The sequence below is a fragment of the Lonchura striata genome, chromosome 13 (genome assembly GCF_046129695.1).
Source record: "Lonchura striata isolate bLonStr1 chromosome 13, bLonStr1.mat, whole genome shotgun sequence".
Classification (NCBI taxonomy): domain Eukaryota; kingdom Metazoa; phylum Chordata; class Aves; order Passeriformes; family Estrildidae; genus Lonchura; species Lonchura striata.
In genome coordinates, this window is record NC_134615.1 from 14,710,761 (window position 1) to 14,721,170 (window position 10,410).

Below are 10,410 nucleotides of genomic sequence, written 5' to 3' on the forward strand. Positions count from 1 at the left end.
TGAGAAAAGATTTCCTTCTTGTTATGTTCAGTTTTTTGGCTGGCTAGAGATAGGGCTGACTAGAGAAAATACTTCCTGATTGTTATGTTCAGGGAAAACTGCTTTAGGATTTGTGACAGGGAAATGCTTCCAAGGCACCCGTTGTGAGTGCATCAGACATGCTTACATCCTGGCACCTTTCTTGCCCTAACAGACTGATCACTGACAATCAGAACATGTTTCCAAGGTGAAAACCACAGAGAAATGTTTTCCTTCTACAGACATACCAGGTGCATTAGATTAGAGGTGTTAATGAAGATAGTGGAAAACTGTAGTCATAATTCTGACTACAAGCAGGAATATGAATAACAATTATGCAGAGATTATGGAAAAACTTATAGATGCCTTTTCTTGACATTATGAATGTATAATGTCCTGTTACAGTACAAGCTTTTGAACAGTAAATTTATAGATTTGTTCCAATTTAAGGCAGGACTCCCCATTCTAAATCAGCTACTACTAAGTAGCTACTTGTACACAAACTGCTGCTATCCAAAATCCTTAAGTATATAAGTATATCTGGCACCATGGTTGCTACTGAGTAAATCAAATACACCATTTACATGCTCTTCCTTTTGAGTAATAACTTACAGATGACAAATACTACTTGGATGATTTGCTGCCAAACATTACTTGTTTTTTGAAAACTGTTTAGCCAAACCTACTGGCATTTATATGTTGTTTATGTATTGCATGTAAATATTATTTTGCTATATGATCAATGTCTGTGATTAAAAACCCACGAGCAGATACCCTGCAGTGCCTGAGCACCAGTTGTTCTGCCCATGGAAGGGGCTGTCCGTGCACTTCTGTGTTTGCAACACAGGGTGGCACTGGGAAACCAGCCCTTGGTTTTTTGGCTGAGCCTGCGTGCCCGGAGGTGTTGCCTTTCTCTGCACGGCGTTCAAGACCATGGCTTTCCACAGAACTGATTCTTTCACATAAGAAGGTTAGGTGATTGTGAATAAAATTTCAATAAACTTATGGGGGAAAATCACAATGTCTGTTTTTGTCTTGTATATCACTTTATTTTCTAAATATTCATATTTCTAGCTCCCTCACTTCTGATTTGTGCCCATTTCCAGTGCTACATTCTGTTTTAACTGATCTGGTAAGGATAGGTCCCTCTGTGATAAAAAATAACATTAATTTTAATAAATAAATTTCATTTTCTATGCCTCTGAAGGAACAAAATTTGAAAAGTTTGTTAGCTACATTAACATTTGGTCCTTCAGTGTAGCTTCCATTTGTGTGTTCTCTTTAAAAAGCAGATCAAATTGTGATCTCTTTGGCTGTGAAACAACCCTGTCCAGCAGATTTGAGCACTTTTGAAGACTTATTTAATTCCTTTATTACACATGACTTAACCTTGGTCCCAGTGTGACATGAAGTCTTGATTTTGTGGCCTTGTATCAGGTTAATTGTGTTGCAGTTAGCAGACTGTACTGATTTTATGGGGAATACAAAGATCTTTCTTCTGCTCTGTAGCAGCCACCACATATGTGTTAGGAATGCCTGTGTGCTCAGTCACTCAGTAATTAGCATACCTGACATTCTGTTCTTCATAGCCAGAGAAACCAGCACCCTGTGCCACGCTGCCCTTCAGAATGGTCTTGCCCGAGCATTCTTAATCTGAAACAAAAAGTAGTCAGGATTCATTCTGAGATGCTACACAGAGCCACACTAACAGCTATTTAGTAAACACACACATAATATACTGAATGGAAAAAGTGTAAGATATGCAAACTTCAGGCACAGGTAATGTTTGATCATTCTTTAATGTGAGCTATTTTTTCTGTAGAATTTCTATATAATATTAGAAATGACTGTGAATAGTGATAATTTCTCCATTAAATGAAGAATTTTCCCTGGCAGAAATTGGTAGCTGAAATAATTACCCCCACAGCCCCCCAGAGTTACTAGACTAGCCCAGATCTGAGAGGGCTTTGGGGGAATATTTCAGGGGCAAGGCAAAAGACTCCAAAAGAGGCTCTAACCCCCAGTGTAGTTCAAGACATTTATTCTCAAAGGTTTCTAGGGGAGAAAGAGAGTGAACAAGGAAGAACAGGGCCTTCATCTAGACTCCTGCTCAGGAAAAGATAATTGGCTCTCAGCCAATTAGGTCAAGAAAGGAAGGGAGGGTTAAATTAACATGGTTACAGCTACAGGGGTCTCTGGGGGGGGTGGGGTGGGGAACCATTTCCCTGAGGATTACAACAGTAGTACCATTTTGTTGGTTAAAACATATATCTATTTATGGAATTTAATAGAATGTAAAGCTAATAGATTCTAAAATAATCTGATGTCTTACTTTTCCTGTATTTGACTCCTGAGCCTAATAGTATGATCTGGTTTTTGGCAGACTTATTTTTTATGTTCTAGTGTTGAGTCAGATCAAAAAGTACTTTTAGCCCAGTACATTGTCTCTGGTAGCATCCACAAGCAGGTGTTTAGAGAAGAATGTAAGAACAAGCCATGTGTGTCTATACTTGTCCTATACATTATCTGGCATTCAGTCAATCACAGCTGAGGAGTTTCTTGGACCAGGGATGGTTTCTGTGTGTTTAATAAAGCTTTGTGGACATTTATTCAGTAGACTTCCTAAGCCTATCCTTGAACTCCAGTGAACTAGCACTGCAGCTTTTACCCATGCTGTGTGAAGAACCACCTGCTTTTGTTTCTTTGCTGTTTTCCTGTTGGCTCCCCACAGTTCATCTGTTGGAAAAACAATGAACACCCGTGTTCATCCTTTCCACAGTCTTTCCTTGATTAAAGCCTACATCTGTCAGTCATTGCTTAGCTGCAGACTGAAGAATTCTTACATACATGAATATACCTATACACCTTCTTATACCCAGTAAAGAAATCGTCATCATCCCTTCATTCTTCTCATTGTCTCTTCTTTCAGGTATTTTTTGTTTTGTTCAGACAGAGGAACAGACTAGTTCTGAAATTCAATAGCTCAATTAAACCATAGTGTGATGATGAGGGAAAATGAAAGAAATCAAGACATACAGAGGTCAAAGCTCATCTCTAGTCTGTTTGTCTCACCCCCCTGCAGTGTAACAGGGCTGGCCACACTGCACTCAAACATGTATTTTTTTTTTCTAATTGGGGATTATTTTAGTTTACATTCAAAGCACAAAAATAATAATTAGCTTTTGTCTTTCTCAATGCCAGTCTGTGCTCTAAGATTTAGAAGACTTTGGTCCAAAGGTCACTGTGTCATTCTTCTTTCATCTACTCCAGATGCTTCACAATCATAGAAATCCTCATGGGATGCAATTACCTTGTAATCCTTAAACCATAGATTATCCCCTGACTGGTAGGGCTTTGTATCTCTGCTGTGTGTCCTATTCTGTGCTTAAACTACTAGAAGTCAAGTATAATCTAAAATTGCCATTATTTGGTTCTGCATGAAAGGCAGCTTTAATTGCACCTGTTACTTTTTCCTAGGTAGCTTTATGTCTTGTTATGTCTGGCTGCATGGGAAGCATTTAATCCTCCATTGAATGGTATCTCTTTAACACCTTTTCTCACACAGCAAATATGTGACTCCTCTTTCTCTCATGATTGCTGTTTTCCCCTTCTTTTGAGTTTGTGACTGTTCACCAAGGCCTGTGATATCTGATCATGGTGTCACTGAAGCCCCTGGCTCCCCTCAGGGTTAGCTGCAGGTACCTCACATGGGCCCAGTGGGGTTTGCTACGTGCAATACTCCCTGATACACAGGTTTTTGGCACATTCTGGGATCTCTTCGTGAGTGGAAAACAGACAACTTAGTACAGAAAATATGGCTAAGACTCTTGGTAGACACTACTGATGGGTATCCATTGATGAAATTACTAGGGATTGCCCTTGGCATGACAAATCACAAATCCAGTCAAAACTTTATCCATGTTCTAGTCCTTTGATTGAGGTTTTGAACGGTGTTAGGTTCAATTTATAATTTATAAATTATAAGAGATTTCCTAGGTTGTTGTCATCATGTAATACTAACTTCTGTAAAAGTTTATACAGATATAAAAAAGACAATTGTAAAGGATATAAAACCAGATTTTATAACCACACATTTATAAAGAATTCATATTTTAAACACTATTAGTCTTCCTGTCTTATCTGAGAACAAGCACCTTGTGTAAACACAACAGAAAAATATCAGTACTGTCTAGCAGATTCCCAAAATGAGTAAATATCCAATAAAACAGAGTAAGAGATCAGCTTTGAGAGAATGCTCTCTGCAGCTAATCAGTGCATCTTTGCAGCACACAAGGAGCAGAATCATTCTCACAAGTTATGTTAGAATGAGGTCCAAGTAGAAGAGTTGAAATTGCCTCATAATGGCATAACCTTTTACAGGAACATTCATGTATTTCTTGCTTTCAGCAGAAAATTTGTTTTCACGTCACACGATAGCAGTATCCATTTTTTACTGCTGCTTTGGCTTGTAATCTGAGCAGCTTCACATCCAGCTGCCAAGCACTGATAACCAAAGTAATTTCCCCATACCATGAAGAAACTCTTATGAGTGTAAGTCTATTGTCAGTGTAGCATGGCAACAATATTTACAACATCTCAAGCTATCTTTAGCATACTAATTAAAAAAAATAATCCAATAAATCCATCTTCTCAAAGTAGAATGCCCAGATAGCCTTTGGCAAGCTTTCCCTTTCTAATATGTCCACAAGTGCCTCTAAAATATCATTATGCAGGTTAAAACATGACAGGTCATTCCACTGCAGCCTGTTTGAATTGTCCTTTATTCAGTCTTATTATTAGGAATGTATTAAAAGAAATGGTGGAATTTGATTAGACTTTTCATTTTATATTCACTTATTTGCCCAACAGAACTATCAAAATAATTGTCCTGATCCAAATTTGATCATATTTGAACATGAGGATTAACACAATGGCCTTCAAAAGTCCCTTCCAACCTTAATTTCCCTATAACTGTATTTTTGCACTGACATGTTTGACAGAGCCTCACATGATGCTACTCATGATGCTGCTGATTCAGCCATTTCCCCATGATTAACTGTTCCCAGCTACCTGTGTCACTCAGTCCAGGAGAGAACTCTGTCTTTACAGGAATCATCAAGCAATACTTTTTAACTTAATCTGCCCAAAGGATGGGACAGTAAGTGTCTGTGCACTTGTAGCCTACCTATGCCTTTAGAACATGGTACCAGCCAAACAGCAGATCAGGCATTTCTTTTTGCATTCAGTGGCAGTTGAAACACAGATCTTATCAACTATTTTTGTTAATCTTGTTAATTTTGTTTGGTTTTAATGTTAATCAAGAAACTTTGGCAAAATGTGGGTTTGTTCTATTCAGTTTTTAAGTGTAGTGAGTTTTCCTATTAATATCTATTTTTTAATGTGGTAATCTGGATTTAAAAGACATAAAATAAATGCACTATCTACGGACATTACATCTTCATATCTAAGGTGACATTTGCTTTACAGATGCATCGTTTAGTGGGATTGCATAAGCATTTCAGGGCCAGAGACACAACTGAAGAAAAAAATCTTTACATATCGTTTAAACTCAGGTGAACTCTCATTTTTTTAATGCACCAGCTAAAGAGGAACTCTCAGATTGTTTCTTATAGGCTGAAGGGAAGTCTCTCCCTGATATGTGATCAGGGTCAGATGGTTTTCCATCCCTCAGTGTTGAAAATTTTAGCACTGAAAATAAGTGAGTGAAACCTTACAGAGACTAGACAAAGACCTACATCCCCTTCGATACATGACTAAATTATTGACAGCAGTTTCAGTTCTTCTGGACACACTTGTGTTTCCAGAGATGGATTTACTTTTGTCACTAATTCATTGGATTCAGTAGCAGCAGTGTTGTGTCTCTTCAGAAGTAGCTCTGAGCTAGCAGATTTCCTAAGGCCTGTATTTCCCTTTGACTTTCCTGACACTGTGTCCAGCTGGGATACCAAACAGGTGTGACACTGGATGAAACACTGAAATTATTATTAAGCAGTGGCCTCTTGCTTTTCCATTACATGTGGACTAACATCCTGAAATGCTGCTGCTTGACTCGTGTCACTGTGCCCTCTCTAACCACACTCAGATTTGTTAAGCCTTACAAAAACAGCATACCAAATTCTGCTTTTTCTCCAAATCACTTCCTCACAGAAAAAAGTACCTTGTCTGCAGATTAAACCACCTTGTCAGCTTTCTACCTCAAAGGGCCCAAGTTTCTCTGCAGAGCAAAAGGTGTCAGGTTCTACCACTCTCGCAATGTGCTGGGAAGTTGTTGTACTTTGTGGGAACTTGTGCAAGACATAAACTGTGCCTGAGGGTTCAACCTACTCAGTTTTCATCACAACTGGATTATATTTTCAACACTTTTCCTCATATATTCATCCTACACAAAATTGTATCTCCCCATTTCATCTTCCCATGCCACCTCTTATTTTTAAATTATTTTTAAAATTCCATATATTGCCTAGCTCCAATTTCAAAATTTATCAGTGGTCCAACACAGAATACCAACTCTGAGTAAATCTTGAGTAAAAGTCCCATTAGTTAACTTTGTGCATTCTTGCTAAAAATTTCTCACTTGCAGATTCCAACAAAATCTTCTTTGAGCAGGATTTCTGAAATTCCAAGTATTAGTAATTAAATCCTCACAATTTACTATGAAGCTATATTACATGGATAGTTTACACGGACAAATTGATTTGTTTTAGCAAAACATGAGTCAAAGGAGTAATATGATCTCTATTATATGGATTAAAGGTTTGAAGATAGGAGAGATGACAGTGGCTGTTAGTCTGTTAATTGTGGTTACCCTGCCTTGGCTCTGAGTTTGTGGGTTGATGGTTATGTAAGTCTGCATTTCAGTACTCCCTCAACTCAAGTACTCTCTTCCCTTTTTTCCAGTCCCTTTTTGACGCTGTAACCAAATTTAGCCTGAAAGAGAATGAGGAATACAAGCTTTGTTTACTGTCCTAATGCTACTGAGCAGCACCATGGGGAACAGTATGGAAGTGGATGTGAAGCACTGAGGAAGCAGGGAGGTGTACGGAAGAATTGTCTTTGCAGCCTCAGTTCAAATGCATGTCAGGTTGAGTCCTGGGACTGCGCTACTGCACTGAGCTGCAAGGACAGAGCAAATTCGTCACAACACTTTTGGTTGTCTTCACATCTCTCTTTGAAACTGGCTGTCTTCTATTTGTGTGTGTAAGTCAGCACAGTCGTGTTTGAGGGTATTTGAGCCAATACAAACACCACTTCAATGGCAAGGATCAGAGGCAAACAGAGAATTCCGTTCAACCAAATAAAAGACATTTAAGCAAACAGTAGATTTCTGAAAAGGATTGTTTCTCTTAAATAAGCAGTGTGCAAACTCATATCCAATTCATGGTCTTTGTCAAGAGTGCAAGCCCTCAAAGAGACTTAAACAAAGATAATGCTACTGACACTGTAGTTTCTGGCATTTAATATGGTTTATTTGTCTTGTGTGGGTTTTTTGGAAGAAGTAAAGAATATTTTCTTAGAAGATGGATTATGCACATGAGAAAAAAATCTACAGTGGTAACAAACTGGCATCTGAAGTATGGATAATGATTTTTTTTTTTTTTTTTTTTACTTCATACATAAGTGAAAAGGATGCAGTCCTCTTTTTATCAGTAATTTAACTGTAACAACTTCATTTTTCATTTCTAACCAACTTTGGATACAAAACATGTGAAGAAAGCAGGATACAGAATGTATTTCACAAAATAATGAGCTGGCTGGCATTTTACTGGCAGTTCAGATGTGTAGTTGGTTCTGTTATTCTTTGAATCTGCCTTGGATGATGACAGGTAGATTTCTGTGTGGCTACAGATGGTCATGTTCCTGAACTGCTGTTAATCTACAAATGCCCTGTTGTCACGTCATTCTCTGTGGAGAAAGAGCCGGATTGCTCTTCTAACAAAGCAGCCCTTGGAAATAGTTACACTGACTCAATTAATAACAGGGTATCATCAGCTGGAAAGCAATGCCGCGTGTCCAGGTTCCTGGGTTTGTTGGGGTGAGTGACAATAGGACCAGGCACTCAGTGCGAAAACAGAAATTTACTGTGCATATTTAAACCTTACAAAGGCAAAGAGCTTAATGCACTTTGTGTTTAGATGCAAATGGTCATGATCTCACAAAAGGAGACAAAGATAAAAGAAATAACTAACAAATGCTACTTTATTTATCGGCTGAAAGACTGTTATCTGAAGAGCCTGGGCTTGCAGGAATAGCTATTATGTGCTTTGAAGGCTTTTCCTGGGACATAATTAGATGGGGAGCATTTTAACTAAGTGCGAAGAGGTTCCCAGCTGTCAAAACATCACAGAGATTTGCAAAGGAAACATTAAGATTGGTTTGAAGACATCTTGAGTAGAATCAATGAGGCAATGGTTACAGAAGTGATACATATGTGATAATCACTAGGAGCACTTGCAAATGCTGACAAATGCAAAGTGTACATGGAGCCCAAAAGGCCAGAGCCCTTAGAGGCCTACAGCTCGGCACAGAAAATCGGTCCCAGGATGATGCTCTGGTACCACCCAAGGGAACCCACAAGATGCAGAGGGCTTGACAGGCGTCATTCCTCGAACCTTGTTTCATAGCACAAGTGATCTCAGCCAGGCTATTTGGACATGTGCATTTTGGGGCTTTTGAGTATGAGAGAAAACTGATTTCAGACACAGCCATTCATTTAAATAATGTTTTACCCTCCCATAAGGTCTTTTGCTGCATTTTGTAACTTTTAATTCCTACACGAGGTTCTCTGTTGCAATGTTTTAGTCAGTCACACTTGCACACCCTGTAGTTTGTCTTAGTAGGAGGTAATTTCATGTCAACACTTGTATGGTGACTAAGCACTTTGTCTTTTGAGTTTGTTGGATATAAACATACAAGGTGTGGCTGCTGCCTAGAATAAAGGCAAGTCTAGATTTAGACTTAGCCTTACCTTCCTTGAATATTTGTTTTTTTATTTTCTTACTTAAGGAGTAAGCTACATCCTTCTCCTTCCATGTTAATGCCAAGACAATGCAGTTTTTCTAAAGTCCTCTCAGTAGGCTGTGTATCTGATTTACCAGATTCTGCCTTCACACAAAGATCTCTGACATGTCTCTCTCCAGGAATTACAGAAGTTGTTGAATACTGAATTCAGCGAGGCCAGAAATTCTACTTGTCTTTCTGTCACATCTTCACTTGTGACATTGTTCATGCTCGTGTATTAACCATTCAAGGTAGGAATATTTATGAAAATTGGTAGTCCCCCTGAGGGATGTAGAAAGCTGTGAAGTAGACAGTGCAGTGCTCCTGCTGCAAAATAACCTTTTCAGAAATAGCTTCATTCTGAGCATGAATTGCTCAGAAACTGTATTTCCACAGAAGGAGTCACAGATATGACTGAATCAAGGAAACCTTGTCTGGCCCATCAGCACAATCATTACTGCTCATGAGATGTGATTACATTAGTTCCAAGTGCCATTTTTTTCTCTATTTAATTTCTGCTTCTGTGGATACCCTTCCTTGTTCCTCTCCACAGGCAGACACCCATCAAATGACCTGCACACCAAACAGAGCACGTAGCCCCTACTAACTGGTATTGCTGAAACACAAAGGCTTATAACACTTCTGGTTCCAAATTACTGTAATTACAGGACTGCCTGTTCTTGTTACATGTATCAAGGTCTAATGATTTTTTTCCTCTCAGTATTGCCAAACGCCTGATCCCAGGGATCCTCTGTACCAATTAGCTTGCAGGTTAGCTGGGTGTTGCCTGAAGTGCAGATACACCCGTGAGCTTCTCTATCAGATGCCCAGTCCTTTGACCGTGCAACACCAGAATTCCCATCTCTTCCAAGCACTTTGGCTTTCAACCCCTTACGTGCTACTTATTTTTAGATATGTTTTGCAGCAAACGCCCATTACTTCGCTGTTAGAATTTAGCAGGACCAAACAACTCTAGACATAATGAGAGACGAACGCTCTCCTCCCTCAGCGCGTCTCCCTCAGAGCTTTCTGCTGGCCCCAGCAGAACGGGGGACAGCTGTCCCTACCTGTCCGGGGCAGCTGCCTGTGCCTGCGGCCGGGGCCGCCGCACTGACGGGGCTTTCGGCGGGGACCGAGCTCCCAGGGCCGGGGCCGAGCTCCCAGGGCCGGGGCCGCCGCACTGACGGGGCTTTCGGCGGGGCCGAGCTGCCACGGCCGGGGCCGAGCTCCCAGGGCCGGGGCCGCCGCACTGACGGGGCTTCAGGCGGGGACCGAGCTCCCACAGCCGGGGCCGAGCTCCCAGGGCCGGGGCCGCCGCACTGACGGGGCTTCAGGCGGGGACCGAGCTCCCACGGCCGGGACCGAGCTGCCACG

General features: G+C 40.3%; 1 long non-coding RNA gene across 1 annotated transcript in view; it reads right to left on the reverse strand.

Moving 5' to 3' along the window:
• The window catches only part of LOC110473028 (uncharacterized), a 32,106-nt gene extending 21,968 nt beyond the window's left edge, over nucleotides 1-10,138 (reverse strand). The window contains exons 1-2 of the long non-coding RNA XR_013340731.1: nucleotides 10,104-10,138; nucleotides 1,587-1,671 (exon numbers count right to left, since the gene is read on the reverse strand). This is a non-coding gene — a long non-coding RNA (uncharacterized LOC110473028). The remainder of the gene's footprint in view (nucleotides 1-1,586; nucleotides 1,672-10,103) is intronic.
• Nucleotides 10,139-10,410: the final 272 nt, after the last annotated feature.